This window comes from Mauremys mutica, chromosome 20, assembly GCF_020497125.1.
Source record: "Mauremys mutica isolate MM-2020 ecotype Southern chromosome 20, ASM2049712v1, whole genome shotgun sequence".
Lineage (NCBI taxonomy): Eukaryota > Metazoa > Chordata > Testudines > Geoemydidae > Mauremys > Mauremys mutica.
The window spans coordinates 5,504,737-5,525,642 of record NC_059091.1 but is presented as its reverse complement, the minus strand read 5'-3'; positions in this window follow the sequence as shown (position 1 = coordinate 5,525,642).

Below are 20,906 nucleotides of genomic sequence, written 5' to 3'. Positions count from 1 at the left end.
GCAGGAGAAAAACGCCGCGTTCCCTTGATTTTTACTAGCGTACATTGAACACGGCACTGCCCTGCATTTGCGCTTGGTTTTGTTTGTTTTTCTCTGCTGCTGCCTGACTGCGTACGTCTGGGTCCCAATGAGGTGTGTGGTTGACTGGTCCGTTCGTAACTCTGGGGTTCTGCTGTGTATGGCGGATCCCAATTCAGCTTCGCAGCGCAAGAGGAATAAGGAAAGGCACTCAGACAGAGCTCCTGTGAGAGCAGCTGCAGCCTATGTTACAGAAGAGGAGACACACAGCATTGTGGCCTGGCATCTTTCCGTTTCTTCTGCCTTGTTTCCCTTCTTGATCTAAAATAAAAGCCAGTTGAGACTAAAGGTGCGTGTTTTGCACTCTGGGCAAGGAAATGTGCCGCTGTATCGCGCCGCGGTCAAAACGAGCGGGGTCAGCTCCTGGGGTAATCCATCTGACTCCCGCACAGAAGGAGGCACAAAGGACAAATATTTTTGAAAGCCTCTCCCACTTCTGAATGTCTGCAACGAGAAGGAGTATGTCCCTGCTAGGCTCTTTAAGCCCTACCCTGATATTTGAAAATCATGCGTGGCTATTTAACCCCGTGTGCTCTTCTGCAGGGGGCAGAGAATGATGGTACAATGTTCTGGCTAAATCACTTTCAAAAGATTTGCCCACCCCTACGTGGGCAAAGTGGGAGGCAGCTGGAGTGGATCGCAGCCGTTCCAAGCAGGATCCTCTTTGTTAACCATGTAGGAGAATTAGCCATGAGCTTTACTGACTGACTGACAGACGTGCTGCTTCCTTTCCTTGCACCAGTGCTTAGGTTGGATTCAGTTAACGCGCGCTAGCAAAGCCCAGCCCCGGCATAACCTTTTTGCCTAGCGTAGAACCGAATGAACACCTGGCCCTTGGTTTTTAGCTGATTGAGCTTGAGCGTTGGCTCCGTTGTATTGTCATTTACACCAGTGCAAAATGAGGACAAAATGCAGCCAAGCATATCTGGGTGTGTTTCACGTTCAGTTTGCACAGAGAGAAAAGGACAACGTAAGGAGCAAGGCAGGAGGGAATCAGACCCATTGAAAGGTAACCTTGATCTCAGTTAAATTGGTATAAATCCAGACTTATTTAAAGAAGCCAATGGCCTGCCCTGATTCAGATGTCACTTATACCAGTTTTAACCCAGGGTAACTCTATTTATCGCACTGGACTTAGTCCTGATTTACATCAGCAAGAGAGAAGAATCAGGTCCATTAAAAACCAGTTTTTACTCTCATTTACACCCAAGTAACTTCACTGATGTCAACTGAGTTAACTCCGGATTTACACCAGGGAAAGTGAGAGCAGGGTTTGGCTCCGCACAGTTCTCTGGCAGTCCGGGCCGATTAGAAGCAAAGTTTCTTTTTGTTGTTGTGGACGCCATGGTAACTCTGCATAGTTTTGCACCTGGCTGGACTGATGAATGCTTACAAATCCATGTGAATGACCCTTAGTGACTGCAACAAGTCACGGTATGAACCTGTTAAACACCTACCCTTCGGGAAGCAAAAGCACCAATGTTTCATTTGACCCGAAACAAAGAACAACTTTTTCAGTTTGCTGAAAGTTTTTTAAACTGTTTGTTTTGGGTCGACCCAAAACGATTTTTCCTGATTTTATGGTTCAGCCATTGAATCAAAAAATCAGTTATTTGAACAGCCCCGGTTCAGGTTGCTTGCTTCCAAGTGTAATTTTTCTCTTCATGGAGTCAGACCCCCCATCCGATGCACACCTGGGAACAGTCCCTTTTCTGTGTGCACACACAGGAAGAAAATGGAATGAGTCATAACAGAGAAAATACAAAGTCAATACAAAGTCCTTATATAAACACCTGGGCATGCACAAGGCCTCATTTCTGCAGGTCCTTGCCAAGCAAGAGCTAATTGTTGCGCTCTGGTGTCTAAATACAGCCCTCTGCATTAAGCAACAGTGCGTCTAGCCCCGTGTGAACCTGGGCTGTTAATGTCAAGAGTGGTGGGTAGGAAAGAGAGGCCGTGTTGGCAGGAAACGGACATGGAGCTAAGGATGATTCTCATAATGAAAACAAGATGCGTATGTACCACAGATTCATAGATTTTCATGGAATCATAGAACTGGAAGGGACCTCAAGAAGTCATCTAGTCCTGTCCCCTGCACTCATGGCAGGACTAAGTATTCATAGAATCATAGAATATCAGGGTTGGAAGGGACCTCAGGAGGTATCTAGTCCAACCCCCTGCTCAAAGCAGGACCAATCCCCAACTAAATCATCCCAGCCAGGCTTTGTCGAGCCTGACCTTAAAAAACTTCTAAGGAAGGAGATTCCACCACCTACACAGGGAACCCATTCCAGTGCTTCACCACCCTCCTAGTGAAATAGTGTTTCCTAATATCAAACCTAAACCTAAACCTCCCCCACTGCAACTTGAGACCGTTACTCCTTGTTCTGTCATCTGCCACCACGGAGAACAGTCTAGATCCATCCTCTTTGAAACCCCCTTTCAGGTAGTTGAAAGCAGCTATCAAATCCCCCCTCATTCTTCTCTTCTGCAGATTAAACAATCCCCATTCCCTCAGCCTCTCCTCATAAGTCATGTGCTCCAGCCCCCTAATCATTTTTATTGCCCTCTGCTGGACTCTTTCCAATTTTTCCACATCCTTCTTGTAGTGTGGGGCCTGAAACTGGACACGGTCCTGCAGATGCAGCCTCACCAATGTCAAATAGAGGGGAATGATCATGTCCTTCGATCTGCTGGCAATGCCCCTACTTATACAGCCCAAAATGCCGTTAGTCTTCTTGGCAACAAGGGCACACAGTTGACTCATATCCAGCTTCTCACCCACTGTAACCCCTAGGTCCTTTTCTGCAGAACTGCTGCCTAGCCACTCGGTCCCTATCTAGCCCATCCCTGACAGGTGTTTGTCCAACCTGCTCTTAAAAATCCACAATGATGGAGGTTCCACCGCCTCCCTAGGCAATTTATTCCAGTGCTTAGCCACTCTGACAGTTAGGAAGTTTTTCCTAATTTCCAACCTAAACCGCCCTTGCTGCAATGTAAGCCCATTTGACAGCCAGACGGGACCATTAGGTCATCTAGACTGGCCTCTTGTATAGCATAGGCCATAGAAGTTTAGCCAGCTACCCTCCATCGAGCCCAGTAATTTACGTTCAGGCTTGGCAGAAATAAATTTCTATTTTTTCATCATTTCAGTGGATAATATCAATTCTTATTTTTAAGCATTTTTCACAGTTGCACAGAATTCTAGGGTTTAAGCATTTTTTTAATGGATTTAAATTTTCACCATTTGGGGAGATGATGGGCTGCTCGGACAGTAGGAGGGGTCAGTCGACCATTATTTCATGACCGTCGACACTGAGCTTCGAAAAGCGAAAGCTTTATCGCTATTGAAACGCCGAGTGCTGAGGTCACGTGTCAAAATATACAAAGTAAATAGCCTTCAATCATACTTTAATACGTTCTCAAGCAGCATTTCTCTTATTTTGCCTGTCTGTGAGTTTTGATGATTACCAATGGAAATGTCTTTTGATCGGTTTCGGTGTGTTGCGGTGAAATCAACATTTACCTGCAGCCCCTTGCAGTGTAGACATACTCAGAATGGCCCAGGTAGGATGATGATCCCTTCCCCAAATGGTGCATCTGATCTGCATCCAGCAAGTGATTAAATACAGGCATAGGTCAGGGTTTGCCCGCCTATGGAGGTTCCCCAGTGCCCCCGTTAATAGGCTGTGTTGGTGAATATGGAGCTGAGGAGAAGCAGTCGTAAGTGTGTCTTATGAAGGAGCCAGGAACAAAGAGCAGATCTGCAGTGCAGATCTGATTGTAAAGCAGCAAGTTCTGCAGTAACTCGACCCCTGCCAACATTCGCATGACTGAGAATCTCCTGCAGAAGCGCTGGTTGTGCAGGTTAAGCCTGCCTTGGGTGGAGGCTGGAGGCTGTTTTGATCCACAAATTCTCCCCGATTGTCAATAACTGAGAAACTTGTTTGGGTCAGTTCTATCCTCTCTTCATTAACCTTTAAATAGGCACCTCTCCCTCCTCTGCCTCTTGCATCTAACAGCTTCGCAGTTGTATACATCAAGACAGCATAATTTAAAGGAGAGAACAGCATTGCATAACCACCTTGCCATTTACGGCCTGATCCAGGCAAAGGACTGAGTCCCTCTGAATTCAGTGGGAGTTGGATCAGATCAGAACACACAGGGGGTTGAACCAGGGACCACCAGAGATTTGAAAAAAAAATGGCTTGCTACAGTTTGAGCAAATCCAGACTCTGCAGCGTGGGCATATGTAACAACCTCATTGCACCGTGACTTCAGCTACTCCAAACACCAAGAGAGCACACCATTGGGTTCTTCTGGCTCCATTCATTCAAAGAACACTTCAAAGGCAGCTTTCTTCTCTTGTGTTTGGTTGGTAGATTGCCTCTGGGCAGGGGTGGCTCTAGGATTTGCGCTGCCCCAAGCACGGCTGCACACCGTGGGGGGGCGCTCTGGCGGTCGCCGGTCCCGCGGCTCCGGTGGACCTCCCGCAGATGTGCCTGCGGATGCTCCACCGGAGCCGAGGGACCAGCGGACCCTCCGCAGGCATGTCTGCGGGAGGTCCACCGGAGCTGCCTGCTGCCCTCCTGCGGGACGCCGCCCCAAGTGCGCGCTTGGCGCGCTGGGGTCTGGAGCCGGCCCTGCCTCTGGGTTTGCAGCTGCATTCAGTTCTGATGCAGACTGGTACACGAGACACACACACACACCATGCTCTCTCCTGGAAACTTTGTTTGTTCTTTCTCATTTGGCATCTTTTAGATCCCATCCATATGGCCAGGATTCTTATGTTTTGAGCAAACCTTACACTTTCAATACAGATGGCTTCTATTCTAGAGTAAGAAAAACAATAAAGGAGAGATTAAAGTAAAGTCTGTGGGAGAGAGCACAGTGTGTTTGCCTCTGCAACAGGCTGCAGCGGAGCTGTGCACAACATGGAACCTGTCTCCAGCAGACTCTTAGGGCTTGTCTACATGGGGACGCTCAGGAAAGTTAATCCAAATTAACTAAAGGTGTGAATTTAAAGAGGAATATGTAGAGCACATTAAACTCCTTTGTGGACAGTCTTACTCTGAATTAAAATGGCTTTAATTCAGGTTAGCTGAATTCATTTCTTCAGCAAGGATTTGGCCGCATGGGTCTGATTATCCACCGCTCTGCACTTGGTGATGCTATTTACAGCTGTGTAAAGGGAGGGGCGATGTGCCACCCGATTGCAGGTGACAACGACACCACCTTACAATGGAAAATCAAGTGGTGTGCGTGGGATGAGAAGGGGGCAGTGATAATACATAAGGAGTTTTAATATACCAACACCCAGGCCCTAAAGGCTTCTGGGTTCCTTAACGAAAGACAAAACACATAATTAATCACACCCTTCCCAAAGGCGTCTGAGAATAGATGCTAATAATGACATGGCTAACACAAGCAACTCCCCTCCCGGCGGTACCCACAACCCCTGTGTACAATAAACAACCCAACAGCAAATGACTCAGGGTACGTCCAGACTTAGTGCAAACGCAGGATTTGAACTCAAGCCTAATCCCCCCTTACCATCTACACACAAATCATACTAACCCAGGGCTCGGATCTGGGGTGCAGAGTCTGAGCCTGAGTCAAGCCGGGACACAGGCTTCAAGTCCTATTGCTTTGCGGTGTAGACACAGCCCTGCTGGACTCATGTTTTGGGAGTCCACCATGAATATCCCACGAGCCGACGTCCTTTGTCCTCTGGATGGTTGAGTTGTCCCACACTGCACCACGAACAAAAGGCTAAAGTGGCCACGTTTGGGGAGTGTGATAGGAAGTCTGGGATTGGGGTGGTTGGATTTAGGCCCACGTAATGCAGTGTAGATGCTGCAGCCCTAGATTGGGATTCAGAGTGCAACAATTCCTTAAAGGTTTTTAAGGCCCAGCTTGACAAAGCCCTGTCTGGGATGATTTAGTTGTGGTTGGTCCTGCTTTGAGCAGGTGGTTGGACTAGATACCTCCTGAGGTCCCTTCTAACCCTGATATTCTATGATTCTATGAATTCCTAACCTAGGGTTTACACATGAATGTAGACGCTCAAGCCCTAGGATAACAAACCCAGGGCCTGCTAACCCGAGTTCTACTAACCCAGGGCTTGCACCGAAGTGTAGACATACCTTCAGGGGCCGATGGCCTGTTCTCGCCCTAGGAGGATGCTACAGATGGGTTCTGGGGAACAGTCGAGGATGTTCCTCATCTGCAACTGGTTGCACTACAGTTTGAACAGGCGCATGCAGTGATGGGGACGGATCCAACCAAGTGGGTACAGACTCTCTGCAAGGTGTATGCCCACAGCATCTGGACATAGATTTGAAGGCCAGAAGTGACCACTGGATCATTTAGTCCAGTGGTCTCCAACCTTTTTACGCCCAAGATCACCTTTTGAATTTAAGGGCAACCCAGGATCTACCCTGCCCCTTCCCCGAGCCCCCCACTTCCCCAAAGTCCCGCCCCACTCACTCCATCTCCTCCCCTTCTCCATCGCTTGCTCTCCCCAACCCTCACTCACTTTCACCGGGCTGGGGTAGAGCATTGGGGGTTAGGAGGGGGTGCAGGCTCTGGGCTGGGGCCGAGAAGTTCGCGGTGTGGGAGGGAGCTCTGGGCTGAGCCTGGGGCAGGGGAGTGGGGTGCAGCAGGGGGGTGAGGGGTGCAAGCTCTGGAAGGGCGTTTGGGTGCAGGAGGGGGCTCTGGGCTGGGGCAGATTGTTGGGGTACAGGAGGGGATACAGGGTGCTGGCTCTGGGAGGGGGGTCAGGGCTGGGGCAGGGGTTGGGGTGCAGGAGGGGATACAGGGTGCTGGTCTGGGAGGGGGCTCAGGTCTGGGGCTTTGAGTGCAGGGGGGGAGGTTTGGGGTGCAGGTGGGAGGACGGGGGTGCTGTCTCCAGGAGGGGGTTCAGGGCTGGGGGTTGGGATGCGGCCTCCCACCAGGCATCACTTACCTCTGGCAGCTCCCAGTCAGTGGTGCAGCGTGGCTGCCACTAAGGCAGGCTCCCTGCCTACCCTGGTCCCATGCCACTCCCAGAAGGGGCCAACGCACCCCTGCAGCCTCTGGGGGAAGCAGGGGGTACGTGGCTCTGCACACTGCCCCTCTCTGCAAGCACCACCTCCGCAGCTCCCATTGGCCACAGCGCCCCATTCCCGGCCAATGGGAGTTGTGGGGGCGGTGCTTGCAGGCAGGAGCAGTGCATGGAGGAAGACCCCCTGACCCCCGTCCCCAGGGCCACTTCCGGGAGCGGCTTGGGGCTGGGGCAGGCAGGCAACCTGCCTTAGCGGCAGCCCCACTGCACCACTGGAGATCGCGATCAACTGGGAGAGCCCCTATGATCGAACAGTCGATCGTGATCGACCGATTGGTGATCACTGATTTAGTCCCACCTCTTGCGAATCACAGGTCACTAAATTTCACCCCTGGGTTAAGCCCAGTAACTTGTGTTTGGCTAAAGCATCTCTTCCAGAAAGGCCTCCAGCCTGGATCTGAAGTAATGTGCAACTGTGCAAGTCCAGATACGTCCTGTAGAATACACCTGCACAGGTGGGTGGATGCCAGGGTGCGTAGAGCATAAAATGTTTATATAAAGAGTGTAGTATGATTGCATGTATATAGTGGCGCACGGGTGAGGCAGGAGAGTCATCTAATTAGGGCACACGACTAGCCAGCAGATCTCGATACTGTGTGACCTCAGGCAAGCACCTCCGTGCCTCAGTATTCCCCTTCTGTAGAATGGGCATCATGAAACTGGGATGCTGAGGAGGCTTCATTCATTAATGTTTCTGGGGTGCCTGGATATTACACTGAACAATGCCACAGCAAAGCCTCTAAATAAACAAGGAGATGCTCACAGACACAACGCCAATGGGAGTTAGGCACCTAAATGCGCCTTGTGCCTTTGAAACTTTCACCCTAAATTGCTACCCGTGAATATAGTCTCTGGGCCAGATCCTCACCTGGTGTGATTCAGCACAGCTCCATTGACTCCCCATGGAAGCTCTGGCCCCAGTATCGCACAGGCGGAGTTTATACCTTGTGTTGTGGCTGCTGCCTTGGTAACTCTGTTTGTTTGTCCAGTGAATGGTGCAGATGAATGGTGCTCGCTGAAGTGACTCATTAGGGAGTCCACCTTGGGATACAGCGAGGTGCTGCATGTCGCAAGATGGTTAAACATCTCTGTTTGTAACCGATATATTTATTTTCAAGCTGTGGCCAATCCTTCCTGGGTTTTCCTTCCTCTTTGTGCAGTGACTCTCTCGGGTGTAACTCATTATATATTTCCTTCTGTGTCCTTAGGGTGACCAGATGTCCCAATTTTATAAGGACAGTCCTTATTTTGGGGTCTTTTTCTTATATAGGCTCCTATTACCCCCACCCCCATCCCGATTTTTCACATTTTCTGACTGGTCACCAGCGCAGGGCCGCCCAGAGGGGGGGGGGCAAAGGGGGCAATTTGCCCCGGGCCCCGGGCTCCGCAGGGGCCCCCAAGAGAACAGCGGAGGCTCCCGCCTCCGCCCCTCTCCTGGAGCCTCAGCGCATCAAGCGCCGAGTCTCCGCCGGGGCCCCTGAGCCCCGCCCCGCTCAGAGTCGCGTGGTGAGGGGGCGGGGCTGGGAGCTCCGGGCTGAGCTCAGCTCCCGCTCGGCGTGGAGCTCCCAGCCCCGCCCCCTCAGCACGCGGCTCTGAGCGGGACAGGGCTCAGGCCCCGCCGGCCACACGCTGCGGCTGTTCCGGCGAGGCGCTGAGACTCCGGGTGAGGAGGGAGCCGGGGGTAAGAGGCTGGGGCTGGGGCCGGGGCGGGGGGGAAGCGGGACCCGCCGCCGAAGCGCAGCCCGGTCTTCGGCGGCGGGGGGCCCCTTCCGTTCCGGGACCCGCCGCCGAAGTGCCCCGAAGACCCGCGGTGGGGCCCCCCCGCCACCGAATTACCTCCGAAGACCAGGCTGCGCTTCGGCGGCGGGTCCCACTTCGGCGGTAATTCGGCGGCGGGGGGGCCCCCGCCGCGGGTCTTCGGGGCACTTCGGCGGCGGGTCCCGGAACGGAAGGGCCCCCCGCCGCCGAAGACCCCGGGCCCCCGGAATCCTCTGGGCGGCCCTGCACCAGCGGGGAAGGGAGCTTGGCGGCCACAGAAAATAACTCCGATGGGGGGGCTGCAGGGGGCTTGGCGGGCCGCAGCAAATAACTCCACGGGCCGCGTGTTTGAGACCCCTGATCTAGTCTGACTTCCTGTGCATTGCAGGCCCCAGAACCTCACCCACCTACTCCAGGACTAGACCCCTCACCGCTGGCTGAGTTACCCAAGTCCTCAAATCATGATTTAAAGACTTCAAGTTACAGAGAATCCATCATTTACACCAGCGTTTGGCTGTGTTTGTACAGTGCCTAGCACATCGGCGTCCTGGTCCAGGATTTGGCCGCTTAGGAAGCCCCCTAATAATTCTGCTGCCTAAATGGGAGCTGAGCGCGCCTGAAAATCTCGGCCCAACTCTGAGCACTGAGAGCTTTTGCAGCTCAAAACTGTCAAAGCAAAGTTGTTGCTTAAAAGTCTGAAGGGATGTTCATGGGCAAGTCGCAGGGGGAAGGGAGAGACAATTTGCTGTGTTTGCCCTGGTAATTCGGCACTGAGGATGCCTCAGCTACAGTCCTGAGTCCAATTCTGGGCACCGCTCTATAGAAATGATGCCACACAAAGGATGAAAGGTTTAGAAAACCTGACCTGTGCGGAAAGTTTAAAAAAACTGGGCAAGTTTAGTCTTGAGAAGAGAACTCTGAGACGGCCCTGATAACAGCCTTCAAATATTTCAAGGGTTGTTAAACAGAGGACCGTGATCAATTGGTCCATAGGCGCCGATTCCAGGGGTGCCCCAGGGCAGAAGCACCCACGGAGGGAAAAAAAAATAGTGGGTGCTCAACACCTATCAGCCACCTGCCCATCAGCTGTTTGACGGTGGGCTGGAGGTGCTTGGTGGAGGAGGCGGAGCTGGGGTGGGAAGAGGCGGAGCAAGGGTGAGGCCTTGGGGGAAGGGCGGACTGGGGGCGGGGCCTCGGAGCGGGGGTGGAGCAGAATTCCTTCACACTGCTCCATTGCCAGCCTGCACGCTTGCAGCAAATGTAATTGCTGATGCAGGTAGCAGCATAGGGTGGATTTGGTCTCTGGTAGGGTTAATAATGACAATCTTTCTCTTACACTAGTGTAATGAGGAATTCAGTTACTCCAACCATGTCTATGGGAGTCACGTGAGTGTGAAAACAGTGTAAGCTCACAATCAGGTCCTTAAGGCTGCGGGCCCAATTGTCCACTGCACCTGATGTTAGTCATTCAGACCTGGAAAAGTGCTCGTGTGTCACAGGGGTAAGCGGCGGCATGAGATCCTATGTGTGCATGGAGGTGTTAACACCATCTAAACCTCACTGGAAGAACCAGATTCACCAGCGCTGCCTAGGGTGTGAAACATCAGCATGGAATTTGGCCCCGGGAATTAAAACGAGGATGTAGCCGATTATGCATCACAATCAAAGTGGATTAAATACTCTCCTGAGAGCTTTTGTTTGGCATTTTCTCTCTTCTCTCTCTCACACATATAAACTAGGCAAGCAAGAAGATAATTCCTCGCTCCCGCCCGAGGGCCAGTGCACTGACTCAGAGCAAAAGCTCCCGCATGGTGTAAGCTTGTTGTGCAATGCACTACAGGGCATGCGATTTGCTGCCAAAGTTTCCCATACAGCCAAGCTAGGACAGCAGGTGGCACTGTTCCAAAACGGGCATTAGCTCATGCCTACAGCACCACTGACAAGTACCCATTAAACACTGACCAACTGGTAGTGCACAAATTACATAACCCAGCCTGGCAGCTAGCTGGATTGCATCATTTACAAGCTGGTTCACAGTGCGGAGCCATACAGCCCTGAGCGGGAGCTTTGGGAAGCAATGGGTAGCATATAACCCCTGCTTGGCACTCATTATAAGTAGGGTGACCAGATAGCAACTTTAAAAACAACGGGACGGGGGTGGGAAGTAATAGGCGCCTATATAAGAAAAAGCCCCCCCAAAGGGACTGTCCCTTTAAAAACAGGACAGCTGATCACCCTGATTATGAGCAGCTGCTAACAATGGAACACGGTAGCAGAGAATTAGGTCCAGTGAAAGTACCTCAGCGCAAGTGGCAGGAAATCAGACCCTTTGCCTTATAAAATAGCTTCTTAAAAAATCAAATTTTTAAATGTTTGAAATTTCAGATATTTGAAAATTTTGTATTTTCTCATTTGTGACTTTTGTAATGTTCAAAAATTTCAGTTTTTATTTCCCCCCCCCCTCCACACACACACCTTTTTCTCTTTCTTTTTGCCACTGAGTGCCAGGAAATGAATAATTTCTGGGGTCTGTTTTCCTCATGCACTTTTCCTCTTTTCCCACTCCGGACCCTTTGTAAACTTCACCAATCTGGAAAACGGTACCGAGTGGAGAGTGACAGAATCTCATTTTTCCTCGTGCATGGGAAAAGGAAAAGGTGCGGGGAGGGAAACTAACCAAAACGGGGCGTCATTCGTGTGGTTCCCTTCTGTGGCAAAAAACATGGGGGAAAACTGAAGTGAAACAAATTTCAATTGGAAGCAAAGCTAAACTGAACATTCGGTTTCAAAGCCTCCCACTGAAAAATTTAATTGGAAACCTTTTCCCGGTGAGAAATTTCACACTCAACAAACCTTTATTTTTTGTCATTTTCAGGTAATGGCTCTAGCTACCCACTCTGTCTGGTGTCTTCCTCCCTCCTCATGACTCTTTCTCCTTCCTCTGATGGCTCATAAGGCTCCCTTCTTAGCCCCGCTCGGGCTCAGCATATCGCCACAATTGTGTCCCGGTACCACCCTGGAACAAAACTGCGCCTTACCAGCAAATGAGGAGATGGTTGTTTTGGTTTTTTTCAAGCAAAGGTTGCAGTGTATTCTAACCTCACGATCCATCTCTTGCAAGCAGGTACACAATGTTATAAATACCCACGTTGCCTCATAACCCGCAAGCTTTGAAATGTTTGCAGCGCCCACTGTAACAGAATACACCATGACGGATGCCATAAACAATGAGTTAATGAGACATGATATAAAACCACAGGGCATCGTTAAAGAAGATGATGCAATAAAGCAAGACAGATCCTAATCTCATTTACAGTGGTGTAATGCGGTGTACTGTACATGCACTGAATTGCCTTACTGTGGACTGGATTATATTTAGCAGCAAATGTCGGAGCACTTTGCAAAGGCAGGTATGTATCACTTATGTCCAATGGGGAAACTGAGGCACTGAACAGCTATGTTAACCCACAGGGCTGAAAACAAAACCAAGATTTTGGGGGTCCCATGGTAGCGTTAGCTACATAACCACATGGCCTCCCTGTGCATAAGGGTAACTGAAAGATCACAATAGGCAGCAGGTTTAAAACAAACAAAAGGAAGTATTTGTTCACAAAATGCACAGTCAACCTGTGGAACTCTTTGCTGGAGGATATTGTGAAGGCCAAGATTATAACAGGGTTCAGAAAAGAACTGGATACATTCATGGAGGATAGGTCCATCAATGGCTACTAGCCAGGATGGGCAGGAATGGTGTTCTTAGCCTCTGTTTACCAGAAGCTGGGAATAGGCGCCAGGGGATGGATCACTTGATGATTCCCTGTTCTGTTCATTCCCTCTGGGGCACCTGACATTGGCCATTGTCGGAAGACAGGATATTGGGCTAAATGGACCTTTGGTCTGACCCAGTCTGGCCGTTCTTATGTTCTTATGTTATGTTCTAATTTGGCTATGTGGGTTTTGTTATTGCTGTGTTCATGGCATGCAAACAGAAGTTAGATAAGAACATGAACTATACCAGCTAGTCCAGGTTGAAAGCACCACTAAATTGGGGAGAGATGGTTTTGTGTGTGGACGGGTGGCAGGTTGGTAGGTACAAGCCTGAGGTAACTTGGCAGTGAAGACAGACCCTAAACCATTTCAGTGCTTTCCGGATACCTTTCCCACAATTCTCAGCGTGGCTCTCAGAAGCAGTGCATTTTGGGAGATTTTTACAAGACCACCAGTGCAGCAGCGAATAGGACAAGTTGACCTGTTTTCGCTTATCTGCGTCCACGCTGGTACTAAACAAGTTTGGACCGAGCCAGTTTAACTTTGAACCAGTTTAACCGCTATGCTAGATGGCTATTGGAGCATCTGTGTTTGCGTATGAATGCAAAGTGTGCCATCGCATTCTGAGCCTTTACATGGAATTGTTGAAAGAGACCAAGGTAGTTAGGCACTCAAATCCCATTGAAAGTCAAAGGACTCCTTTGAAATTCTTTTAGTATAGACCAGAACAACAAGGCAGGGAGTAGAGCCGAGTGGGGAATGGGTTTTTTTTTCCATCTTGTTTTGCAATGGGATGTAACTGAAACCGCTCAGTTCTTCATGAAAAAATAAGAGATTGCCCCACAGCCATGATAGTCAATGGGCCGGTAGTCAGGGTGCTCACCTTGTACATTGGTGACTCCGGTTTTACACCTTGCTCTCCCTAATTGAGACCAGGCGCTTCAGTCTGAGTGCTGATTGCAGGGGAGTGACCTAATCACTGGGGTGTGGGACTTTCTGGATTTGAGCAGAAATTCCATCCTGAACCTGATAAACTGCTCCTGGCTAACGTACGCTGAAGCTGGTATGTTCCCATGAGAAGTTTTGGTTTCGATTAACTGGCATTTTCAGATGGTTTAGTCGGAAAATTTGCAACCAGAGCCAGCAGGTCGTTCCAGAGATGCTGGGGAGCGTGGGAGATTCTCTCGGCCTTCCCCTCCAGGGCAGAAGGGAAAGAGACCTGGTGTCCGCCAAGGAAGGAGGGCAGGAGAAGAGGAAGAGACAAATGATTCTGTCACCACTTAATTGGTGTTATTGTTGCTTATTTTTTAATGCCTGAAATTCTCAGGAGCTTACGTGGGCAGTGAATGGGTTGAAATCATCCTTGAGTGTGAAATGGGAAGTATCGTGCCGGCCTGTCCCATCCTGCCTTTTAAGCCTCTTTGTAAAATTCTCTTTGGGTGATGTCTTTGTTTTTATTTTTTTAATGTCGCTGTTAGCTTTGGCAGCTCATGGCCACTGCCAGAAATCTGGGCGAGAGGGGGAAGGAAGGAAGGAAGGAACGAAGGAAGGAAGGAAGGAAGGGGGCAGTGGGGTGGTAGGAGGAGTGGTGGGGTGGGGATGGATTTGGAGGAGCAGATAACAAAGGGATGAGAGAAAGGAACAATGAAGTGAGAAAAAAAGGGGGAAGGACCAGGAATAAATGAGAAAAAAGAGGGAATAGAAGAATAAATAACAGGGGAGAAGAATAGTGATGGAGGAGAGCTAGGATGGGGAAGGAGCCAGGGAAGAAAATTGGAGCAGTGGTTCCCAACTTTCCCGGACTGGGACCCTTTTTTCCATACAGAGAAACCCCTATTCTGATGCTCCCCAGCTTCTGAGGTCAGACCAGATTCCCCCTCCCATTTAACAAGATGGAAAGCAACATGCAACCCATTGGTGAGCTTCCAGGTTGAGAACCCTTGGACTAGACGCAGCAGTTCTCAAACTTTAGCAACCTGAAGACCCCCGTTTTGATTTAAAATTTTTCAGGAACCCCCCCCCATACCCCACTCTCAGCCCCAGGCACCGCACCCACTCCACCCCCTTCCCCAAGGCCCCACCTCTTCCTATCCATGCTCCAACCCTGCCCCTCACTCTCCCTCCCAGCACCTCCTGCACACCGCTGAACAACTGTTCCCCGACATGCAGGAGGCACTGGGAGGGAGGGAGAGGAGTTGATCAGAGGACGCCGGTTTGAGAAACGCTGTACTAGAGTGATAAGCTGAACAGAATGACAGAAAGGAAAGGAGAGAGCAAACTAAGACAATCCAGCAGAGGGAAGGTTAGTTAGAGCACTAGCCTGGGAACTGGGAAACCCAGCATCCACTCCCTGCTCTGCCACTGATTTTCTATGTGACCTTGGGCTAGTCACTTAGGCCCTGATCCTGGGAGGTATTTAGCCTTCTAGCATCCAATTAATTTCACTGGGAGCTAGCAGCCTAACTATCTCTGAGGATCTGGGCCTTAGTCTCTCTCTGCCTCAGTTCCCCACCTGTAAAAGGAGGGTAATAGCACTTGTGAGAATTAAAGATTGTGAGGTGCCCAGAGATGCCAGCTAAGTAACAGTGTAACAGCGTCGAAAGAGCAGGAATGGACAGAGACCCAATTAGAGGAAAGGGAAAGGAACTGGATCCCCTTGTATTTACACGGCTGAAAATCAGGAATGAGGCCGGGGGAGTTCCTCCTGTCTTATGCGGCTGTGAGGGAGAGATAAGATGGGATTGATTGTCTGACATACTTGGAAAGGTGGGGTTGAAAGAAGTAGCCCAACCAGGCTTCCCCCAGGCATCCTGGCCCCCTGCTCCCCTCACAGGAGCGGCACAGCTTCTATGAATGAATATGAGCCTCTTAGCTTAGCGTACGTTTCCATGGAATAAAAGACCCCGTGACATGGCGGCGGCTGGCCCAGGTCAGCTGACTCGGGCTCAGGCAGTGGGGTTAAAAATTGCTGTGTAGACATTTGGGCTGAGGCTGGTGCCTGCTTCGGGGGCCTTCCCCCAACCGCCCCCTCGCGGAGTCCCAGAGCCAGGCTCCAGGCCGAGCCCAAAGGCCTACACAGCAATTAAACAGCCCCATAGCCCAAGCCCCACGAGCCGGAGTCAGCTGACACGGGCCAGCCCTGTGTAGACGTGTCCTGAGGGAGAGAATTGGCCTCCAAAGACCCCCGTTTTCGCTTGGACCTCTGTCCTTACTATGGTGGCTTCTGCCATCTCCGGGAGGGAGAGCTAAGCACTTGCACAGCCTGAGTCAGGGCTTAACCCACAGATACAATTAGAGCTTTACATGAAACTTCTGGGGCGGGGTGGGGTGGGGGTTGGCCCACATCTGCCCGCCATGGGGTTCTAAACCTTCCTCTGCACCACCCGACCCTCACCTGTGTCAGAGACACGCTACTGCAAGGCGTGGACCTGGGTCTCATCCCAGTGCCGTATCGACTACCCATCCTCGTCGCATTTGCCCTCCCCCAGGCAGATCCGTGCTATCTGGCCATTCCCGTGTGCCTGCGTCGATTAACCTCCTGCGTTCCCACTTCATCTACGCCTCACATGCCTGAACTGGCATAAATGAACCCTGCTGGCCCAGGCCATTATAAAGCCAAGACTATAACAGGGTTAAAAAAAGAACGAGATCAATTCATGGAGGACAGGTCCATCGATGGCTATTAGCCAGGATGGGCAGGGATGGTGTCCCTAGCCTCTGTTTGCCAGAAACTGGGAACGGGCAACAGGGGATGGATCACGTGATGATTCCCTGTTCTGTTCATTCCCTCTGGGGCACCTGGCATTGGCCACTGTCGGTAGACAGGACACTGGGCTGGATGGACCTTTGGTCTGACCCTGTATGGCCGTTCTTATGTTCATGGCCACTCCCCTCTCTGGGTCTCCCGTTCCTCTCTTGCCTCCGTGGGCCAGGGATGGCTTCTTTATTTGGGACACACACGGCACCTGCCTATAGCCCAATAAACAGCATTGAATGAACTAAGAAATAACCCCACTAGGCAAGATAAACCCGGGTGGCGGGGGTGAATCACGGCAGGTTGGGGCAAGGTTTCTAGGGACGCCGGGTTCATCTGAACTAGATGGCTTGTCACGTCGTGCAGTGACACAGCTGGGTTTTTATTTGTCAACCTTCCCCCCGCCCCGCAGCCCAGAAAGCCCCAAGTGTTATAGACGGGAACTGCCGATTGCAGCCTTCAGAAACCAGCCCATTTTCAATTGCTCCAAATACCTGGCCAAGGCGGGTATTTTCAGCCTCCAACAGGAAGGGAAGGAACACCCTGAGACGGAACTGCTGCCTCTCCCACAGGGCGGGGGAGAGGCACAGACACGCAGCAGGATTCATGCTGGTGCCACTCAGGGTACCCGCCCGCCATCCCTGCAGTCAGATCACACAGAGATGCCAATTCCTGCTGCTGGATTGGTAGGTGCGGAGTGGCTGCGGGCTTCCAAACGGCAGTGCCATGTCAATGCCAGTTCAGACATAGCAGTGCCGTGGCTGGATGCTCCCCGCAGCAGCCTTGCAAACAGCAGCGCCGGAGAGGACACCCGCAATGTGAGCTTCCTTACAGCAGTGCCTTCTCTTAAAGGGCCAGAACAGGCCCGGTCTTACACAGCCGTGTAGGGCGGAGTGAAGGGAGTAAGGAGCCTGTACCTTGCAGATCCTGCATAGAGGCTGCTCAGAACAGCACTCCCTGCACAGGCTGGAGAGAAGAGGCCATTACCAAATTGCATCTCCCCCTGCCCGCACCCCCTGCTTGCCCCAGGTGAAGCTGGGAGGGGGTGGGAGAACGGATAGAGCCCATAGGTGCTGCAGGAGGAAACGGGGCAGCAGAGAATTCTGCACTCCTTAAAGGGCTGTACCTCTCTCTGCCCGGCGCAACCAGAGAGCTCTGCGGATGCGTCTACACTGCATCCGGCCCGAGCAGACCCAGCCCCGTTAGCGGGGCTCAAGCTAGCGGGCTAAAAACAGCACGGGCGCAGCAGCTCGAGGCGGAGCACAGAGTCTGAAGCCCGCCTGCCCCCTTTGGTTTGAGAGCCCCAGCCGCAGCGTCCACACGCGCTGTTTTTAACACATGCGCTCGAGCAATCTCATGCAAGTCCGTTCACCCAGGCTGGGCAGGGTCCAAGGCCTCCATCGTCACTGGGGTCACCTAGGCTGACCTCCTGTATAACACAGTGCCGCGAACTTCCCTAAAATAATTCCTTTTGATCTAGAGCAGGGGTGGCCAACCTGAGCCCGAGAAGGAGCCAGAATTTACCAACGTGCATTGGCAAAGAGCCACAGGAATATGTCAGCAGCCCCCACATCACTTCCCTCCCCGCCCAGCACCTCCCGCCCACCGGCACTTCCCCCCAATCAGCGCCTCCCGCTCCTTCCTCGCACCTCCCGATCAGCTGTTTTGCGGCATGCAGGAGGCTCTGGCGGGGAGGAGGGAGGAGCGAGGGCATGGCAGGCTCAGGGGAGGGGTGGAGTGGGGGCAGAGCCAAGGGTTGAGCGGTGAGCCCCCCACCCCCGGCACATTAGAAAGTTGGTGCCTGTAGCTCCAGCCCCGGAGTTGGTGCCTATACAAGGAGCCGCATATTAACTTCTGAAGAGTTGCATGTGGCTCTGGAGCCATAGGCTGGCCACCCCTGAACTAGAGCGAATCTTGTAAAACAAACAAAAACAAAAAACCCCTCCAGTCTTGATTTAAAAATTGTCAGTTATGGAGAATCCAACACGACATCTTGGCAAAATGTTCCAGTAGTTAATTCCCTCCAGTGATATTGACGCTGTCCCTATAATCAAACCACAAATGAACCGCCTACAATGCAGGCTGGATAATCTTGCCTCATCTTTCAAGAGCCATTAGTTTCTCCATTTCCTATGTCTGGATTTCGCTTTGAACCATAGTGTTATTTTTTACTTATTTGTATTCCGGTATCACCTAAAAGCCCCCGCATGAAATTGTTGGCCCGTTGTGCGAGACGCCGTAAAAACGCTCGCGATGGTTGAAAATTGTTCAACGGAACGTTTGTCCCCCTTTGAAAATGCCATTTCGTCCAAAGCAAAACTGAAAATTGAAACTGGCCACAGAACTGTGGCGATTTCGATCAAAGTTTGTTTTAAAAAAAACCTCCGACTTCTAGGAATGGAACCTTTTGATTTTTCCTTTCAAAAGTTATTTTATTTGGTATTGCATTATAAATTATAATCTACATTTTTTAAAAATTGGAATGAAACATTCGGCTTGACCAAAAAACGGTTGAGCCGGAAATTTGGAATGTTTTAGGTTTTGTCCCAGTTTGGAATGAAAACAACTTTCAAAATGTCACCATTTCCCTCAGAGTGGACATTGTGAGTTTCAACCAACTCTAACAACCTCAAAGCAAGGGATCATCTCTTCCCTGAAAAGTTTATCATCTATAATAAAAATAATTGGAGATATAACAATCACCTAGAACTGGAAGGGATCTTGAAAGGTCATCAAGTCCAGCCCCCTGCCTTCACTAGCATGACCAATTTTTGCCCCAAATTCCTCAGTGGCCCCCTCAAGGATTAAACTCACAACCTTGGGGTTTAGGAGGCCAATGCTCAAACCACTGAGCTATCCCTCTCCCAATCTAAACAGGCAAAGAGTGGAAGAAAGGCTGTATCATTTTATCCCCATTTTTCAGCTGAGGAACTAAGAACCATAGATGGTAAAATGTCCAAAAATGACTAAAAGTGACTTAGGAGCTCACGTTTCATTGAAAGACAAAGGGATTTAGTCTCGGGGGGGGGCAGATTTTAAAGGATTTTTGGGCACCTAACGATGCATAGACATGCTTAGTGGGGTTTTCAAAAGCACCTAGGTGACTAACTCCTATTGGGTGCTTAGGTGCTTTCAAAAATCCCACTAGGCACCTCTCTGCATATTCAGGTGCCTAATACCTTTAATAATTTGGCAATAAGGGCGCACGCCACTTTTGAAAAGGGGACTGAGATTCCTAAGTCACGTAAGGTACGTCTACATTGCATCATAAACCCACATCTGTGGGACCCGGGTTTGCGGAGTCAGTATTTCCGAGCTCGTGCTTGAGCATCCACACTGCGTTGTTAACCTGGACCCGGGTCTCACAGCTGGGCTACTGTGTCCACCATGTGCTACGCAGATGTTCTCTTTGTCTGCGGCTTGAGCTGCCGCCACACTGCAAAATGACAGGGCTTGGACCCACGTCACAGCAGGACTTGGGCTCTGACGCATCCCCCTCGCAAGGTCCTAGGACCTAGATCCTGAGCGTTTGCTGATCCGAGTGACAGTGATGTGTGTGTGGACGGAAACAGGACTTGGGCTCAAACCTGAGTGAGAGTGAGGGCATAGTGTGCAGACGTATCCTGAGGTGATTCTGAAAATTTTATTCATACCCAAGGTCACAGAGGGGCTACGATTGTCTCTGATTGTCTCATTCACCCATGAAAGCTCATGCTGCAAAACATCTGTTAGTCTATAAGGTGCCACAGGATTCTTTGCTGCTTTTACAGATTCAGACTAACATGGCTACCCCTCCGATACTCTGATGACTAGTGATTTTGCATGCCTTAAATTTTAGGTGCCTGACTTAAGATATCTTAAAAGGGCCTCATTTTTAGAAAGTGCTGAGCACCTGCCTTCTGAAAACCAGACCTTTGTCGGTACCTCCCGCCGGCCATCCAAAATTGCTGGTCTCCTTGGAAAGCCCGGGGTAGAGTCTGGAATTAAATCACCATCTCGTGAATGATTGCCCAATACCTGAATGACATACCTATCCACTTTGTATGAGGGAGGCAGGTCCTTGCGCCACTGGTTCGTTTCTTCACCATTTAAGGATGAGGAAGCCGGCCGCTCGGGGCACGTGGGTGCGAGTTTAATTTCCCCTGTGAGCGTCAGGGCATGTGTGCTCGTGCACCAATCGAACAAGCTCCACATGAAAGGCGGGAACGTAAACAAACAAAACAAAAAAAAGCCAACAGGTTCCTCTGGATTACCTCAACGGTCACGCCCTTCTCATTTTATGAACATAGCAGAGCAGGTGTTTGTAATGCATTAGCTAACCCCAGCTCAGTGGAGGCAGGAATTAAACAGACCATATTCTCCAAGGTGCCACTTCTCTTTCCCGGCAGCAGCAGCAGGCAGCTTAGTTCATACACCTTCCCCTACTTCCCCACCACCGGCCAG